General features: G+C 35.4%; 1 protein-coding gene across 3 annotated transcripts in view; it reads left to right on the top strand.

Annotated features, from left to right (window-relative positions):
* Positions 1–20,367, top strand: part of zbtb20 (zinc finger and BTB domain containing 20) — a 78,531-nt gene that overhangs the window by 31,167 nt on the left and 26,997 nt on the right. For all 3 annotated transcript variants that reach the window (XM_048189717.1, XM_048189718.1, XM_048189719.1), the window contains exon 2: positions 18,767–18,953. The gene's annotated coding sequence lies outside the window, so the exon portion shown is untranslated. The remainder of the gene's footprint in view (positions 1–18,766; positions 18,954–20,367) is intronic.

Below are 20,367 nucleotides of genomic sequence, written 5' to 3'. Positions count from 1 at the left end.
GCATCAGACTCTGATGATGAATGACAGAATAACCTTATAAATTAACAGCGACTGAGTACATACTGTACGAGTGTATAAGTGCATAGTGTATAGTGCATCGTTTGGGACACAACTTCAGTGTTTTTGTAAAACGAAAAGCTGTTGTCCCACAAGGTAATTTTATTGCTAGAACATGTTGTGCTTTGTGAATGGGACTGGTGGGGCATGCATAGTCTTTGCCATCGGCATAATAAATGTAATAATTGCTTGGTGTACAGATGGTGACGCCCCGGTCCCTCAAGTTAGAATATTACACATCCAGGATCAGGGTCAATCACTGAGAGACATAGAGCTATTTCAGCTTGAGTAAATGTCTGATCGTAGGAAAAAAACTAATTTGTTCATCCATGATGCTGAACGAGGTTAGGACGATTCCAGGGGCCCTGATCAGAGAGGTGGCCCGTCTGGAAACAACCAGCCCGCTTCAAATGTAATATCAGGTTGATCTACAATGCCTATCAAAATGAGTGTCTATCAAATTAGTGTCTTTTAAAATCAGCATCTGGCTGGAATGATGGTGGATGGATTGGGGTCACTGTCATTAGTACTTGATGTTTTGTCAAACAAACTGCTGGACAGACCATCTAATGCATTTATAGTAGCCTGTTTATATTAATATTTTTATTAACTAATATATACAGTGAACATTAAGTGGCAATCCAATATCAAACACAATTTCAAAATTGCTTATTGAACAAATGTAAACAAAAACGTGGTTAAAATCAAGCACTGCAATGTATTGATATCATAAACTGCACTGGCCAACAATTTGTTAAAATATTCATTTGACATAGACTAAATAATAAATTTGGCAAATTTTGGCTTCTAAATGTCTACATTTTTATGGTTTCATGTTCTCAGCAGCCAACAATGCACCATGCAAAACAATATGTTGTTATGATTTGTACATATTTATTTTATTATTTATTATTACATATTATTTAAATCCTCCAAAAATGGCCCCATTCACTTTATTGTTAAGTGCCTCACCATAATCTTTTTTTATTTCATAATCTCTTTTTTTTTTCTTTGTGGTGACCACCGTTATGCAACAAATACTTAAAGGCACAATATGTAAAATTTTGGATATTTTGTTGACTAGTGTGCTTACATTATCCCAGATGTTTCCAAGAATGTTTAAATCCAGAGAAATAAGCAATTTTAACCAGGACACCGACCTGCGTTACCCTCGATTTCCAGTTTTATTTTGTAGAAACCATGGAAACACCAAAGACGCTTTAATATATTATATGTTTTATTAGACAACGGAACAACATCTTGGATACATTTATAGACAGAAAACTAATTGTTGTTATATAGCTCAACACATTTAGTCGTATTGTTTGAATCTCGTTTTCTTGATTTTCCGTGAGTACCATGCTTTACCACGCCTCAGAGACAACACTATTTTGTGAAGTAGCTAACATAGCATAATCAGATGCAGCTTTATTTTTAGTAACAGTAATACAGCATTTTCTCCATCATACAATATGTTTTAAAATTAATTGCATGCCATTTAGCAAAACAAGCCATTCAGCATTTATTAATATGACCTTCTAATATCGATCTAGCTTAGTGCTGTGTGCAACAAGTGTCTCACAGCAGCCACTGAGCAAATGCTCAGAGTGATGTTAAAACATCATTTTCAACACACTCAATTGTATGTAATATGATAAACAGCGCTGCTTTTCCTCACATACGCTTAACTAGAAGAAGCAGAAGCGGCGACTGTGGCATAATAAAAGTTCCACTGCTCTCGAGTCATGTGTCGCGCTCGTCTCTCATTAGCAATCGCTCCAGGGGCCTCGTTCGGCTGTGAGGTGAAGACGACATCTCCCATGATTCCACGCTCAGTCTCGGGATCATCAAGCTACGTCTTTGTTTTTAATAGGCGACCTCTCTCGGTGAAAAACAATGTAACATGTATTGAATCAACAATGCTCTTTAATGTAGTCATTTTCATTTACCTTGCATCATGGTTTACACAATGACCCCATGTTGGGATCTGCCTAAAATGTGTAGCTTCTGCCAAGTAACAGATCAGTTTGCATCAAAATTTGAGCCACAGATCTGAAAGGATGAACAGCCTTTAATGCAACAACAAGAAGATGGGTGAAACAATTTTGAAAAGTCTGTTTATTTTGCTATCTTGACTATGCTGAGCTGTTTGGGTTATGACCAACCAGCCGAAAACCACTGCCACAAAACACCTACAATTAAAGTAAAATTACTTATCTGTTCATTTTTATGTATTTAAACATTTGGTAGGTTTAGCAGTGTTGTAACTTGTATTAAATGTCTAGTCATAACAGGTCATAGCCATCCGTTGCGCAAAAATTTAGTCAAAGCTGGTGAACAAAATGCACCATGTTGATATATACAACAGTTCATTCTTAGCATTGCAAGTCAATATAATGGATGACGCATTAACCCTTATTTTTTATTTAAAAGTACACTATGTAACTTTTGGCGCTCTACGTTTAATAAACAAAACCACGGTTTGGAAGATGGATTCATGATGTACTCACTCATTATATAAATGTTGTAAATTTTGAACAAAACAAAAGTTACATGGTGTACCTTTAATGTCTTTTGATTCCTAGTGGTTTATTAAGCTTGAGTGTGATGATGTTTCACTGCATGAAGGGTTAACGCAAGGCGTATCTGGCCTATATTATAGACTTGTGGTGTTTATGGGCATTTTGTAATGTTATCTTACACAATGCCTATGCCATTGCTGCAATATAAGGGAGGATGATTTTTGTGGTTGAAATGCAAGGGCACAAACTCATGCCAAGCATAGGCTTGTGTTCACAGGTGTAACGATAAGAAATAAATAACAGCCTTGTTAATCAGAGCACAAGGGAGTGAGTGACTAATACTGTATCTCTGAGAAAGTAACAAATGCACAGATAAATATGTGAGGTTCGGAAATGTGAAAGTGATAAGCTCATCATAAAGACCAAGGTCAGTGGAGCTTTGATCCATTAAAGACTTTCCAGTGGGCATGGGTATTATTTTTCTTTAGTCCAGTGTATGAGTATATTTGCATGAGAAATCTAATATAATACAATTTGTGTTGATTTCTAAGTGTTTTGCTGGGTTTTTTTAAGATTTAGTTTTGGCACTTTTGCCTTTATAATGATAGGACAGGAAGCAAAGTGGGAGAGAGAGAGGGGAACGGGATCAGGAAAGGTCTGCGAGCTGGGATTTGAACTCGGATCGCCCGAAGCGCAACAACGCTGTATGTCAGTGCTGCCCACTAGGCTATCGGCACCGACGTGATTTTGCTATTGTGGGATTCTGTCATTGTGATTTTAGAATGTAGGGAGTCTAGTTGGTTTTAAAGAATTCGTTCACCCAGAAATGAAATTTCTGTCATTAATTACTCACCCTCATGTCGTTCCAAACCTTCGTTCATCTTTGGAACACAAACTATTTTTGATGAAATCTGAGAGTTTTTTTTTATTTTTTTATCTCCCATAGAAAGCAATGAAACTGCCACATTCAAGGTCTAGAGTAATAGTAAAGACATTTGATGCATCCCAATTTGCCTACTTATACTATGCCCTAAAAGTATGTACTGTTTTTGTGAAGAAAAAGTACATACTTTTGAGTCTGTAGCAGAAAAGTATGCAAGCTTTGGGACATACAACTTCGTCATAATTGCGTCTTTAATGGACGCTCTGTCGCTTAGTTACTAGCATCCTGTCACCGTTTAAACTGATCTGTCAATCATCTTGTCACAGTTAAAATCCTCCACATTCAATTAAATTTAATTTCTTACCGTTTCGGAGAGAAATGTATCACGTTGATCTGCCAGTCGTGGGTCTTCTATACGGAGAAGCTCATGTTTGCATAATGATGCATTTAAAAGTTAATGACCAAACACATCGGTATAAAAGTTCACAATCCTGTTGTAGATGAAATATAATGTGGATAACATTTAATAAATATTTTTCATCAGGTTAGATACTGATTATTAATAACTCAAACCCCTTTATCTTAACCGTTCGGTCTTGCACATCTGCCATGTTTGTAGTTTTTTAACACTTTTCATTCATATTTGTAGTTCTAATCGAATCCTCATCCACAGTGCAATGGGTTGTGGGCAATATTAGCCGTTAGAGAGTGCAGGGATCTGCACTTCGAATTCTAACTGGAAAAAGTAGACCATCCAGGTATGTTTAGAATACTCATTTCAACATACTACGATTTGGGACGTACTAATTCTATTTTCGAATACTATTTAGGATGTATAGTATGCGAAATGGGATGCAGCAACTGTTAAAATAGTCAGCGTGACTACAGTTCAGCCTTAATGTTATGAAGTGACGAGAATACTTTTTGTGACTTTATTCAACAATATTTCCTCTTCCCTGTCAGTCTTCTACACAGTTGCACAGTGAACGCAGTGCAGCTCTTCTGTGTTAACTTCTGTGACTCTGTACTGGATGAAGCTGCTCACGCACCACGTCCCTTCATAACTTTAAGGTTGAAACATTTTAAATGATGTCTTTACTACTTCTCTGGACCTTGAATGTGGTAATTTTGTTGCTTTCTATGGGAGATAAAAAAAAAATCTCATATTTCATCAAAAATATCTTAATTTGTGTTCTGAAGATGAACGAAGGTCTTGCGTGTTTGGAACGACATGAGAGTGAGTACAGAAATTTCATTTTTGGGTGAACTGACCCTTTAAGAGGGGTTCATTCCCCGAGACTAAGTGACCAGACATAATTTATTTTCAAAGACAGCTGGCGATTTCTGGTGATACGAGCAGCAGTGACCGTTGGTGACCAAAGTTGAGCAGAGCAATGCTTTAATGCAGCACAGAAGAATAAAACAGAACGCAGTGAAACATTTGAATATTTTTTTTACTTACTATCACAGCAGTGTGAACACTAACAAATTTCAGTGTCTCATGGGTGTGATAATGTCAGCTATAGAGAATGCAACACGTAGCTGCATCGCATTATGAATCGCAGTCTGACACATTTCAAACGGCAACAAACCACAAACGTGAGCTTGGGTATCTGAGAGTTTGCGTGCATGTATTGCTTGTATTGTATGTGGCACTGCATGTCACTTAAATGTTTAATTCAGCGAGCGATGTCCAGTGATCATTGGGGGGGGGGGGGGATGTTTTTGTATTTTATAAAAGTGCACTGAATTTTAGGATACAGTTTTATCTTGCTCTTTTGTTTACTGCATATTTTGACAAATGTCGTAGGCCATATATTGCATACACAGAAAATGTGCATACTACACACAGTATACATAATGCAAATGTCACCAGTAAAATGAGAAGTACAGCGTTATGTTATGACAAACATATCCCATCGATTTAAAAATAGATAAAAAACAAACTAGTTTTACAGGTTTTAATTACTTTAGAATTCTAGAAAATAAGAAAAAAAAAAAAAATTGTTTGAGATTTCTCTTGGAGCAGAGCGTAATTGATCTTAATCACATTTTTTCACTCTATCTTACATTCAAACAAGTATATAATAAACTACTCATCGGTAATGCTGATTAGCGAGCGAGTTTGGTGACTAAGGGGGAGGCTTGGCACCTGGCATGTGTTGACGGTTACTGGTTACTCTCCACACAGACACACACAGCTATCAGGCAAATATGGTGTGGTCTGGCAAAGAGAACAACTTGTACATTCCAGCTTGAATGGTTATGGCTTATGACATTGTAAAGCCTTCTTCCTTGAATTATTTTTTAACATCTACTTTTTCCATTTTTGCTCATATATGTATATATATATATATATATATATATATATATATATATATGATAGTGACCAAATAAAAAGAGAGAAATTTTGTCTTATGGGTGAATGAAAAACTGAAGAGATTTTGAGAATTCAAAGACTGCATTGTTTGTTGAAAGGTTATCTGTGAAATTCAGTGTTGCATCTCTGAAGGAAAAAAAAAAAACATTTTTAATTGCATGCATCTGTGCTGTCTGCTTGAGGCGTGCAAATACAATGGAAAATATGCATGGGTAAATTAAACTAGTATTTGAAGAAACAAACATCAACCTTTTCAACAAATATCAGCATTTTCTAAGGAAATATTAGAATAAATCAGAGATGAGTAAATACCTAAAATGACTGTACACAGATTGTCATATGCCATGTCTGATTTCTCCCTGGCAACAAATTCAGCTTGCAATTTGTAATGTGTTGGAAATTATTTTTTGTCATAGTTCAGATATAAGCTATCCGTTAGAATAACATGAAGAGGTTTTTGATTTGAGAAGTTTGATTAAAGCTGTAAGCAGATCGACTTTAACCAAGTAATAACATCTAAATTAATCATTTGACACAATGCACTTATTGTGTACATATGTTTTTAAATTGTACTTATATTTAAATAAAAAATCTGCATGTAATTCCATCTTTAATTAATTGAATCTATATCTATGTATAATAACACTGTTGACCCTTCCCTTACACCTTAACCCACTCTTAAACTTAACCATACCACCAAACCTGTACCTAACCTTACCCGTATCCTGCCTCTATAGCAGAAAATGCGTTTTGCAATACAACATCAACACAATAGTGATTATAAATAATATTTATTTATATAAGCATGTGTTTACCATGGTTAAGGAGTGTTCCTAGGCATTAAAAATATAGTTCATCCACAAATAAAAATCTAATTATTTACTCAATTACGTCATTCCTAATGCTATTATTGTTTTGTGTAATACAGTAAGAGAATTTTTGAAGATTTTTCCTTACTATGACAATGACTAAAACACAATAAGTGTCATAAAAGTTGTTTAGTCTTTTGAAGCCATTTGATGGGTTTGCATGAGGAACAGACCACAACTGCTAAAACTAACCACCTCTGCTAAAACTGCTGTCAAAACTTTCAAACTGTTATGTGGAAATGAGCTGCATTAGGGTTCTTAATTTCTCCTTTTTAGTTTTCATGAAAAAAAAAAAAAAAAAAAAAAAATTGGTTAATATGCGCAGTATGCACTTTTTCTGGAATGTGTTCTTGCGTTTAAAGACCATGAAATCAAAATCAAGGTCTGTTAGCTTTGAACATCATATATGTCATCATCAGGCATGTGATCAGCTAAAGACAAAAAAATTAGGACCACCCCATTATTAGTAGTACTTTTTTTTATTAAATTAATAAAGAAATATACATACTATTGTATTGTAAAATTAAAATGTTGAGTAATAATAATAATACATTATAATACAATATAAGTCATCATAAAATTATTAATAGAATTATTGATATTATTAAATAATATTAATTATTATCATTATTAGTATTTTATTTTACAGAACAGTACAATTACAATACCAACATTTATGAATGTTTTAATTTCTTGCTTTCAAATGTTAAACCATTGAACTTTTATTTTGGAGGAAAACTGCAGGGTACAACAGATTTATAAACGAATTGAGGAAGATAATTGGCACACGTTGCATTCCCAAATGCAAATTATAAGTGACTCAAACACACCCCTTGCAGAGAAGCATTCACTTCGAAACTGAAAGCTGCGTTTTACTCTGAACCAGCGCGTCAGACTAAAGGCCCCGATATACTTCAAACAAAGTTCTTTTTCGGTCTTCGTTTAGGGGTAAAATGAAGTTCGAAATACGTGAGCTGCAATATACTGTAATCGAACATCTGACGCCGCCCACACTGCTGAGAGTGACGTTTAGATGAATATGGAAGTATTCTCAGCAACAAAATAAACACAACGAAAATGAGAAAACCGCAAGCATTTTTTATAGAAAGCATAAGAAAAGATCATAACAACATGGGAATGTTAGCACGAGCTCCGCAAATTTGCACTCCAGTCACGTCACGTCTTCATATAGCACTTTATTCAATAGATTGCTTAAAATCAAGCAGCTTTACAGTATCAAACATGAAAAGCAATGTCAGTGCCTCATTCATCAGAAGCACAATTTCATTTTGTACTATAAAGCGGCTATCCAGTGTGTTCATGTTTTCACCCACGGAGATCTTACCTCAACGGACTCAACAGACGAAATGAGTCGGAGAAGTGTTCCACGTGAAAGAAGGCGCACACCTCCTATTACATTATCGTCACTGACCAATGGTAGTACAAAGATGCTTTGCAGCTGGATCGAACTTTTCCTGAGAGTTCACTTTGGCAAGCCGTTTCGAACTCCCAAAACGAACACAAAACGATCTTCGTCTTGGCCTGATTTTGTTCGCAATGTCGTCATATCAGTTCGTTCTTAGATTTGGTTTGAAGTATATCGGGGCCTTAAGGCCGTGTCCACCAAAGCATTTTTAGCTAGCTGAAAACTCTAGGCACTGCTGTGTGCGCTTGAGAGCGGTTCAGCAGCACAGTGTTTTTTTTCAGTTGAGACGCTTTGCTATGATACAGAATATCCACGGTTTGTTAGTGTTACTAGTATCTCATTTAACAGATAGTTTGTTTCTGTATTGTTTCTATATAAAAATGTTGATACAATGTAAAGTATTTGCTCTGGCTCTTGTTTTAAATTATTTTGATCCGTTATTATGCTTGTTGTTGTCATCTGTTGACATTGTACAAGCAGAATGTGGTGGTTGGGCAGTGTTGTATTTGTCCCGCCCCTCCTCCACTGTGATTGGACGGCTAGGTACAAAGTGACAATGATAAGTGAAATAGACGCTCAACGCCTCGTAATGCTCCCGCCGTTTTAAAAACGCGGCATTCCCTTTGAAAATAAATTGGGAAAATACGCTAACCAGCCTAAGGCATATCACATTCTCACAACCATGCTTTGTCAAAATTCATAAAAAGTTACCGGCAACTGGCATCGTTTCAACGCAGATTTTTACTCATGAGCTTTTGCAGCGCTGCCAAAGGCAATCCATGCATGAAATAAATGTGAATCAGAAAATGTAACATTTCGCAGTTAATTTAGTAATTGTTTAAGGCAATTTTGTGATTTCAGTCACTATACAATAACCAGACCCCCAAACTTTTTTTTTTTTCTCGGATTTACGCGATTCACGTGGGTCATACTTTTAAGGTCGGAAAATACAGAAATCCTTATAAATATGGAAAAATCACAACCCTGCATCATATGATGTTCACAGGGGCATAGACAAACTGTATGTACAAATAAATGCTTTCTTTAATGAGAATTGTTTCTACCTGTAATTGACTAGCAATAGCAAGTAACAAAGTCATATTTTATGATTGTTTAAAAAAGCACGATCTCTTTAGATACTGTATGATCAAAATGCTCATGGCGTGAGATGCAAAAAAAAAAAAAAAAACTGCTAGACATGACGGCAGTGACTAAAGCCATCTGTACATAAACACAGACCATAGTTGTGTTCAGAAAGAAACACATGTAGACTTGAAATTAAGCTTTTATCCCCGAATCACGGGACCAGACACCAGTTATTTTGCCAAGAGATCTCTTATTTTTTATTATAGGTCAAGACATTAAAGACAATTTAATGGATAGATGGTCTTCATGCTCAGCTTTCTCTGAGTCCATACACAAAGGTTAGGCGTTTATATGCTAACCAAAGGATATTACATTATCCTTACAAAGTAGAGAAACTTGTTTTTCATGTTTAAAATAGAATGTATACATCATGCTACACAGTCCTTCCTTATAGAGGATACTTCAGTCGACATATGCATTAGTGGAGAACATATGCTACATTGCATATACATTCCAGTGAGGTTAAAATAACTCTCCACGTCTCTTGACATGTGACCCTAAGACACATTTCATGCTCACTCTAACTCATGCACATTAAACTTCGCAAAATACATAATACAACTGATTATGAATACTAATAAAGAATAATAAGACTGAAAATAATACAATTTTAGTCTTCATGCTTGCTACAGTATGAACTGTTTTTTCTTTCTTTCTTTTTAAAAAAAAAAAAAAAGTTAAGTGTTATTAACTAAAAAGTCACAGTATGCCACACTGCTTGTCATATGACCTCATTATTTGTGTAATATAATTTAATTAAGTGATTCAGCATTTTTTTTTTTTATAAAACTATCCAATAAGCAAAAAAAAAGTTTTTATTATTTTAAGTGTGCCCTTTTGTGTACTGAACATTAATTAAAAAATAGTGCAGGTGTGCAATGCAAGAATGTAGGCTGTTTATGGTTGCCAAGCAACACGCCAACTTGGCACATTAATAACAAATTTGATTGATGTGTGGTCACAGGTGTGCGAATACCGGTGTGCGAATTTTACAACGGCTTTCGAGTGTGGCTCATCCAGAGTCGGATCTATTTGTTTAATCACATGTTCCACCCCGGCATCTATAAGATGTTTGTGCTTTCAATGATAAAATGATTGTCTTTCATCATCCTGGTGAATGCTGAGGATATTACAGAAAGAATAAGAAAGAGAGAGAAACAGGAATGGAGAGAGAGAGAGAGAAAGAGAAATGTTTGTGAGGAAAGCATCATAGCACCACAGCTGCTGTTTTGACTCAATGGATGGTGACTGTGACCTACTGATGCTGGATCCATTCACAGGGCCAGAACATAGGCATGACACACTGGTCTAGACAAAGACTAAATCGAATCTCAGGCTAACCACTTCACTGCATGATGAGGAGTGAGAGAGGGAGTTAGGGAAAGGTAAAGGTTCATCAAATCTAAGTTTAGTTACATATGAAATGCTGCGATCTGACAGTGTCACGCTGTGCCTCCTCTTCCATGTTTTGAATGTAGGTTAGGCCTTTCAAAATATATATAAACGTATAGTAAGCTCTTATTGTGGAAGAGCAAGGCGTAAAAAGTGCTTTGAATCAAGAATGCAGTTTTCCCAAATATCAGTGGGATTGCAAATGTGATAATTATGTTATACAACAGTTAAATGAACAAGAAGTTAACCTTTTAGACACAATATTGTAATTAAAAATTTTAAAATGAAACCACTGCATCACAGTCCTCATGCAACAGACAGTGATTTTTTGTTTTTTTACTGACTGAATCCGCGTTTTAAACGAATCAGTTTAATTAATGATTCAATAATGTCATACCCGCGTTACCCTCGGTTTCCGGTTTTATTTTGTAGAAACCATGGAAACACTAAAGACGCTTTAACATATTACATGTTTTAATAGGCAAGGGAACATCTGTATGGTTACAACAATTTGTTTTCTGTCTATAAATCTAGTTTTCTTGATTTTTTTGCGAGTACCATGCTTTACCATTCCTCAAAAAACCCACTATTGTGTCAAGTAGCTAACATAGCATAATCAGATGCAGCTTTATTTTTAGTAACAGTAATACAGCATTTTCTCCATCATACAATACATTTTAAAATTAATTGCATGCCATTTATCAACACAAGCCACCCAGCATTTATTAATATGACATTCTAATATCGATCTATCTTACTGCAGTGTGCAACAAGTGTCTCACAGCAGCCGCCGAGCGAACACTCAGAGTAACGTTATAACATAATTTTTAACACACTCACATGTATCTAATGATAAACAGCGCTGCATGTGTTATCTCGTATGCTTGACCGGAAGAAGCAGCGCCGGCGACTGTGGCATAATAAAAGTTCCGCTGCTCTCGAGTCATGTGTCGCGCTCGTCTCTCATTAGCAGTCGCTCCAGCGGCCTCGTTGCGCTCCAACAGCAACCTGCTCTGCTTCATATAATCTCATCCATGAACATGATTTCTGCTCGAGTCCCAATTCCTATTCTTTTCCACCAGCTGTGAGGTGAAGACGACATTTCCCAAGATTCCGCGCTCAAACTTGCCGTCATCAAGCTACGCCTTTGTTTTGAATAGGTGACCTCTGGCAGCGAAAAAACGACATATTGTAGCTTTAAGGGGGCAAATATTGACCCTTAATAAAAATCTTAGTTTCTGTTTTCTGTTACTTAAAGGTGCCCTCGAATGAAAAATTTAATTTATCTCGCCATAGTTAAATAACAAGAGTTCAGTACATGGAATTGACATACAGTGAGTCTCAAACTCCATTGTTTCCTCCTCCTTATGTAAATCTCATTTGTTTAAAAGACCTCCGAAGAACAGGCGAATCTCAACATAACACGGACTGTTACGTAACAGTCGGGATCATTAATATGTACGCCTCAATATTTGCATATGCCAGCCCACGGTCCCAACATTATCATTATGAAAGGCATTAGACAAGGGCAAAACGTCTGGATCAATGTCTGAATCAACAGACTAGGTAAGCAAGCAAGAACAACAGCGAAAATGGCAGATGGAGCAATAATAACTGACATGATCCATGATATCATGATATTTTTAGTGATATTTGTAAATTGTCTTTCTAAATGTTTCGTTAGCATGTTGCTAATGTACTGTTAAATGTGGTTAAAGTTACCATCGTTTCTTACTGTATTCACGGAGACAAGAGCCGTCGCTATTTTCATTTTTAAACACTTGCAGTCTGTATAATGCATAAACACAACTTCATTCTTTATAAATCTCTCCAACAGTGTAGCATTAGCCGTTAGCCACGCAGCATAGCCTCAAACTCATTCATAATCAATGTAAACAATATAACAGTATACAATACTCACATAATCCGACGCATGCATGCCGCATGCATGACGAACACTTTGTAAAGATCCATTTTGAGGGTTATATTAGCTGTGTAAACTTTAAGGCACTGTTTAAGGCAAGCGCGAGCTCTGTGGGCGGAGATTTAAAGGGGCCGCAGCATAAATCGGCGCGTTTATAATGATGCTCCAAAATAGGCAGTTAAAAAAATTAATTTAAAAAAATCTATGGGGTATTTTGAGCTGAAACTTCAGACACATTCAGGGGACTTATATTACATCTTTTAAAAACATAATCTAGGGCACCTTTAACTAACCACCGCATAGAATATGAAAAGTATGAATGTCTTCGCGAGTCAGCTGTCCACAACAAGCCTAAACCAGCCATGGTACCAGCACAAAAAAACACTCAATCAACAAATTTTGAAACTTTTGAAGCATCTTTGAAAATATTGAGATATAATTTTTTGTCAATGTTGTACACCCCTAATGTACAGTATTATTTTTTATTTCTTCAGGTCTTAAAAAGGTCTTTAAAAGCCTTAAATTTGATGTTAAAAAATGTGCAGCAACTCTGATGGCTTCTCGAACAAGAACAAATGTAGGGTGGAACTTGATTTTGTCTGAGAGGAATTGATTGGATGGTTGTGGTTTTCTATTGGTCAATCTCACGTGAGTGACAGGTTGTCCCGCCCTCGCGCCAGTAAACTTGTCATCAGAGAAGAGAAAAGATAGCTGCAAGAGGGAGGGGGAGGTATTTAGATTAGAAAAAATAATGATGTGCATGGATAAATCATCTATAATAAATCCTGCAATATTCCATTAAAAAATAATAAATAATAAGACCAAATTTTGACTTGGAATACATGGTTTGGACCAGTGTTTCTCAACCAGAGGTCCATATTCATTTTCATATTTCATTATGTCAAGGGGTCCTTATAAAATATCTGAATATAATTATTTTGTATATTTTGACTTTTTTATGTTCCCATAAAAGAAGATAATATATGTATAATATAACTGACTCTATAAATATAGGACAAGTCAACTAACATAATAGTAAATTACGCTTGATTGCATTTGTTCGTCGCAAAGACATTAATGATACCAATGAGCCAATTTTATTCTAGGGTCTTTGAGGATGGTTCCAAATATGACGGGGGTCCATTACTCAAAAAAGGTAGAGATTCACTGGTTTGGACCACTTTTGTGATACTTTTATGCTCCTCTTATGATCTTTCTATGAAGTTTCATTCATTGACGTTGCATATAAAAAAGTGACCAGTACATCTCTTAAAAATCCTCTATTTGTGTGCCAAGGAAGAGCTGGTTTGGAACTTCATGAGTGTTAGTAAATATTTACAGAATTTAAATTTTTGGGTGAACCAAACTTTTAAAATAGAGTATGGAATAACGAGGTGCCTAATGTAAGCTGGACACAACACTTGCTTTGAGAGAGGAAGCATGTGTTTGGAAAACTCATGCTGTCATGATTTCTTTTAATTAAAATTTCTTTTAATTGGTGTGCCCCAAACTTCGAGTCAAGACTCGAAGACGATCCAGAGATGTTAAAAAAAACAATTGAGAAATAAGACATTGTCATGCCATATGTGTGGTCATCTTGTAAAGAAGATTGTTTCGATAGTAGTGGGCTGCATTTTGTCAAAACCTAACTACAGCTCTTGTTAAATTCAGCGAGTGGAGCTCAGTCATCTTCCCAAAAATGAATAGGGCTTTTTTGCATTTTAATCCTACTGTGTGTAAAAAATGTCTTGATATTTCAGAGCGCAATTCAACTTTGCATCATGAAAAAGATGTTAATACGACCCCCCCTCCGCCCTTTTTAATTTATTTACATATTTATTTATTTATTTATTTATTTATTCTCATCTCAACACATTTGATCAGTTTGCTCTTCTCAATTTTGCCATTTCATCTGAATATCAACATTTATAAGATTGAGTCATTTTTAGGTTAATTCATCTAATTTTGTGTCTCTGAAAAGTAGTGATCTGAAACACTGTATTATGTTGAATATCAATCGATTTGTGTCTGTTTGTTAATGAGGGATTTGTGTTTTCAGATTTGTGGAGTACAAAATACTGTTTTTATTCTGAAGTGAAAAGATAAATTTACACTCAGAGAATTGGGACAGAATCATCCGAGTGACATGTTGTTACTGTTTTTATCGTAGTTCACGGGGTTATAATTCAATAATTCCATGAGTTAGATGTACATTTCAAACATCTTTGATATGCATTAAAACCTATAGGCTAATCGAGTGAAATCATTGCATAGTGTTGCTATTATGGCATATCTTCAGTTTAAATATGGGCAATTAAATATGTATATATTCATATGCCTGTATATAAATCATCACAGAATAAATGTACCTTTCAGATGAATCTCTTTTTCTGGGATTCTGCATTGCCTGGCATTTATTATTTAATTATTCATCTAAATTGTCAAAACACAAATCAAAATGGATGATTTATTGTTTTATTTCAGCATCTTGCACTTGCTTAACCTATATCTAAATGTGTTACAATTTAAAAATGTATGCACATTGTTCTTAAGGGGTCATCTGACCCTACTAATTGTGGTTTATACCACTTATGAGACATCTTCCTCCCATTTCTATACAGCATGCATATTTTGGAAGATGTAGCCTATGGAGAAAATTTGCATAATTTTAAGTAATGCAAAATTTTAAATTGCAATGTAAACATCATGCAAAAATAGTATGGGTAATGTGAATCCGTAACATTAGGTACTAGTCTTGCATGATCAGAGTTTGAATTGATATGAAATAAAATAGGGATGACATCTTCAGTTTAATTGGTGAAATAAATCAACAGACTCACTTTTCTTAACCTCAGATAGAATGTGTGTGTGTGTGTGTGTGTGTGTGTGTGTGTGTGTGTGTGTGTGTGTGTGTGTGTGTGTGTGTGTGTGTGTGTGTAATGAGAATGTGATCGGCTGTGGTGTAGAAAGGATGGGTGTGGCAGGCTGACTGACCATTCTTTCATCTCTCTCTTGCATAATAACACCTGGCCCAGTGAGCATATGATTTCTCCTTCGGCAGAGTTTGACCCTGTAATTGGTGGTGAAGTGTATCCACAAGCCTGTCACAAATGTGTCTGTGTGATAACCCAGAGGGAACTGCTTCCTGCCTCCTTAGCGATAGGCAGGAAGTTACAGCGTTACAACCACCTCTTCATACCGTAGGTTTACAAAGTTCAAAGAATGGAGGATTGGTGTTTTTTTTTTTAAGGAGGCATGGTGGAAAAATCTATGTTTTTAAGATCTGGGTTTATGCCAGAGCTTTAGGGATGCATTAATTCTGGTCAAAAAATCAAATTGAGATTATTTTGACAAATATCATGATTGGGATTATAAATGGGCCAGGTGATATACTGAATATGACCTTACTTGTCCTAGTTTTTGTGAGCATGAGAGTGTTAATACAGAGATGCTGTAATAGCATCTCTTATTTTAAACTTCAGTGGAAAAAAATTATGCTATATTTAGTAAGCTTGCATGCAAAAGTCTGCATTTTCATTATTAAATCAAATGTAGGTAAATACTGTTTATTATTACTATGTAATTTTACTTTGGGGCATATAAATAATGATGAATTTCTTTTCACAAATTTTACATTTTATACTTTAAAAAAAACGATCGTAATTTTTCATGGCCGATTCCAGTTTTTTACAAGCATAATGCAACCCGATTCCGATACGGGTTGCAGATTTTTTTTTTTCTTTAAGCAAATTTATTTGTTGTTTAATTGCTTTATTATATGCCAAACTGTATATCTGTAGCCATTTGAAATGAGAGGCAACCAATGCAATCATGATCCAAAACAAATATGCTACACACATGTAGCATGAGCAGTTGTTTTTGTTTTAAATTAGATTATAATTTCAAGATTTAAAGCAAAAACCGAATGGTCTGACTTTAGATTTGTGAAATTATGCTACACAAGACACACTTGAACAAAACAAAAACAGCTGATGGGCTGAATGAAAATGCAAATTCACTCTTTGCCAGTAGGTGGCACTTATGGAACAGCAGCGGTACAGCACTTCCTTCCTAAACTTTTCTGAAGACAGTCAGTTGCCTTCAGAGATACATTCATATAAACACCAACACCAATTCAATATTTATATTTTTCTTCCTATATTTCGTGCATTGCGAACAGCAAGTTGGTACAGTATTTTTACTGCTGGTGCATCTGTTTTCTCTTCTTCTTTTATGTGTAGTAACCGTTTAAAGAAAACAAGAAAGCCAGTGTTTACAGTGATTTTACAACAGCTAGGAGTACCTAACAACGCCCCTGATCTAAAATCACTGTAAACCATGTCTTTTTGGGGCTTACTGCTTTACTTTGCTGTAGGCAGAAGGTGAACCAATTATAGGCCAAAATTACTCACCCTAACGTCAAGTGAAGATATTCCAAATGAAACCTGTGAGATTTCTTTCCCTCCATTGAAAGTTTACGCATCCAAATCTTTGACGCTTCAAAAAGTTAATCTAAGTCTTCTGAAGAGACACAATCGCTTTATATGATGAACAGTTTTAATTTAAGTTTTTATTTACATGCAGACAACCACAATCTAATCAATTTCTGATGGACAAATCAAGTCCCGCGACTCCCGCTCTACGTTTTTTTCTTGTTCCAGAAGCTGTTTCACTTGGATATACGTCACAATAGGGAAGAAAAGACTATCGCAAATTCCGTTTCATGTCGACTTTAACATTTTTACAATGTGTGCATCTCAATCAGCTTCCTTAGTCATGAATCAGTATATCATGTAGATGAATTCAGGCACTGGTAAGGACAGTAATGACCCTGACTCACATTGGGACACTGATGGTGACATGACAACGTCCTTGTAAAATGTCACCACTGATGATCCGCTGTAAAATACAAAGACCGACGGCCTGTCTAGACTTAAGGTGCGGTCACACTGCACTTTTTATTCCATTGACTTCCATTTATACGCATGCAAATGTGTCAGGCTGGAAACACAAGCTCATTTCTCGCTGCGTTCCAGTTCAAGTTTGGTGAACTCTGACCTGCGAATTCACATAACGTGAAGTCGGGTGACCAGTAGAAGATCGATACCTCACGGCGTGACCTCTTGGCTGAATTAAAAGAATTATATTTTTGCAGTAAAGCAAGGTTGTATATTTTTTACATTTTAAGTGTATTAATCTTTGTTATATGTTGAATTCATGTTTCTAAAAGCGTGACGTCATATCACGACCGTTGCAGTGTCCGAAGAAATTTTGCACGCTCAATGTCAAGCCAATCAGATTCGAGGACTATAATTTACTGTTGTATAAAATTAACAGGCTTTGATTTGTGGGTGCTTGCTTGTTACAGTTTTTTTTTTTTTTTCAACTGCTTACACACATTCTCAAAACTTTGCCTCTTTTTTTTTTTCAAAACTTTACACACACATCCAAGAACTGCACACACAAAATGCCTCACATCTCTTGCAAAATAAAGCACTGCATTCAAAATATCACAAACACATTTGTCTCACATTGCAAACACCTTAAATGCCATAATATTCTATTTTTGGATATATCATATACATTACACACAGTTAGTCAAAACCTAAAGCTCTTCCTTCATGAGCTTTTATGTTCATTTCTGTACAAGACTGAAAGCAATTGGCAGAGAGATGTTGAAAAATTCATGGTAAACCAGAAAGCGAGATTTAAACCAAGCTATTTGTTGTTTTACTGTAAGCATTTGTGGTTGTGAATACAGTATTACAGAGTACGAAAGAAAAGAAATACATCAACCCTGTGTAGTTGGACAGAAACAATGGTTGTGTTTGAAAAAGGAAATCAAGATACTTCCTGTTAGATTTTTGTGTGTTACATAGAGAATTGTGTGTTGTGTTTTGCAAAAAGCGTCGAAGGCCAAGAATTAGTGTATGGTTTTGCAGATTTGGCGTGTGGTTCTGGTGTTTGAGTCTCAGGTTTCATAAATTGTGTGACAAGTAAGGATTTTGTGTGTAAGCAAATGTAATTTGATGAAAAAACATGTATTAAATGGATGTAACTTTATTACTCAGAAAAGGTTAATTCTCCCATTTTGCACAACTTTTCTTTAAAAAAAAAAAAAAAAAAAAAAAGGCATGCAATAAATGTTCTCTCTGCTTTATTTGCAGGGCGACATTGATTCTGCATGAGGTTAGATTGTGGCCGGACCGAAATGAAATGAGTGGCTAACGACTGACCTCTTCCGCTGCACCACCACCACCAGCAACCTGTAGCATCTAACCAGTGCCTCTTCACCAGCCTGATACACCAACACACCCACATACACACAATTACCTAACAGAACACCATCAGACTGTAAGTTCCCCAGCTTCAATTCATTTCTCTTTGCTTGATTAATGCATAATATCAAACTGTTTTTCATGTTCGTTTGCGCAATGTGTTGACCTACAAATACGAACACCCTTTCTTACTTCCTTCTTTCTGATATTAAAACATTACACCACAACATACAGAAGAAAACCCCATCTGTTTGCACCATACACTTTGTGTGTTGAATATACACATATATAGACATAACTGTATTTGGGTGAATCTGTCAAGAACATGCCTGGGTAACATCAAAAATCTAAAGAAAGACGTAAAATCTTATGTTACTAAAACAAAACCTTTTTTAAAAGCATAAAAAAATGTTTTTTTTTTGTATTGTGACATTACTGACATTTGAGCATTTCCCTCCCTTCCAAATTCTCATTACTATAATGTGAAACAATTCTCATTGTCACTACTATAATGGGAAAAACTTATTTGATGTGTATATTTTATTATACCGTGATCTGTCTAAATACACGATTCTGATTGGACTAGATTTGTGGAGGAGAAACTGATCCTAGACCAGCAACCAAACAGGAAGCATCCTCTATCACTAACATCTGTAGTCATGTACTGTATATACACCTCATCCCCATGGTCAGGGAAAGGCTTAGCTCTCACTCTGCCTATGTTTATTACAGTAATGAGAATATAATGAAAATCATCATTGAAAATAATGAAAATTACGTAAAATCTCAGAAGTAAAATGGATGCATTACAGTAATGAGAATTTGGGGGAGGGGATGGGGAATGTGCTTAATTGTCAAGAAAATAATGGCCTAATACTTACAAATGATTGTGCTCCTAAAATATGCTTCATTTTCTTTATGCAAAATATAAATCCTTATTTTTTGTTCTCTTGATTTTAGAGTTAAATATGTTTGCTTGTCATCGTTTTTATGCGCATCAAATTGTCTTTTTCTTAGAGGGATACCCTTGTGAAAAATAAGTACACTTTAGCATACTTTCAAAAAGAGTACTTGTTATGGAAATAATTATATATTTTAAAAAAATTTACTGAATGTAATTGAATGTTAATTGCAGTTAGATGAAAATGTATTATAGTTTAAATTTATATTAAATGATGAACTTTAGAGTGTTTTTGGCCCGCTTAAGTAGGACATAAGTACATCTTTAATGTAATGTCTTTGAAATATGGTTCGAGTGTACTGTTGAATGTACTGACAAGCATTTATGGTAAACTGAAATATACATTTCTATTGAAACTTTATTTCATGTAAATACATTTATAATTACACATTTGTAATGATGAAGTTGCAATTAAGTACTTTATAAAATGTCTTTAAATGTAATATCAAAAACACTCAACAGTTAAAATGTACTTTACATGTGCTTTATGTTATTTAACACATCAAAATGAGTGTACTTCTTTAAAGCA

The sequence above is a fragment of the Megalobrama amblycephala genome, linkage group LG4 (genome assembly GCF_018812025.1).
Source record: "Megalobrama amblycephala isolate DHTTF-2021 linkage group LG4, ASM1881202v1, whole genome shotgun sequence".
Classification (NCBI taxonomy): Eukaryota; Metazoa; Chordata; class Actinopteri; order Cypriniformes; family Xenocyprididae; genus Megalobrama; species Megalobrama amblycephala.
The sequence above is the reverse complement of the archived record's forward strand: the minus strand, read 5'-3'. Positions and strand labels throughout refer to the sequence as shown.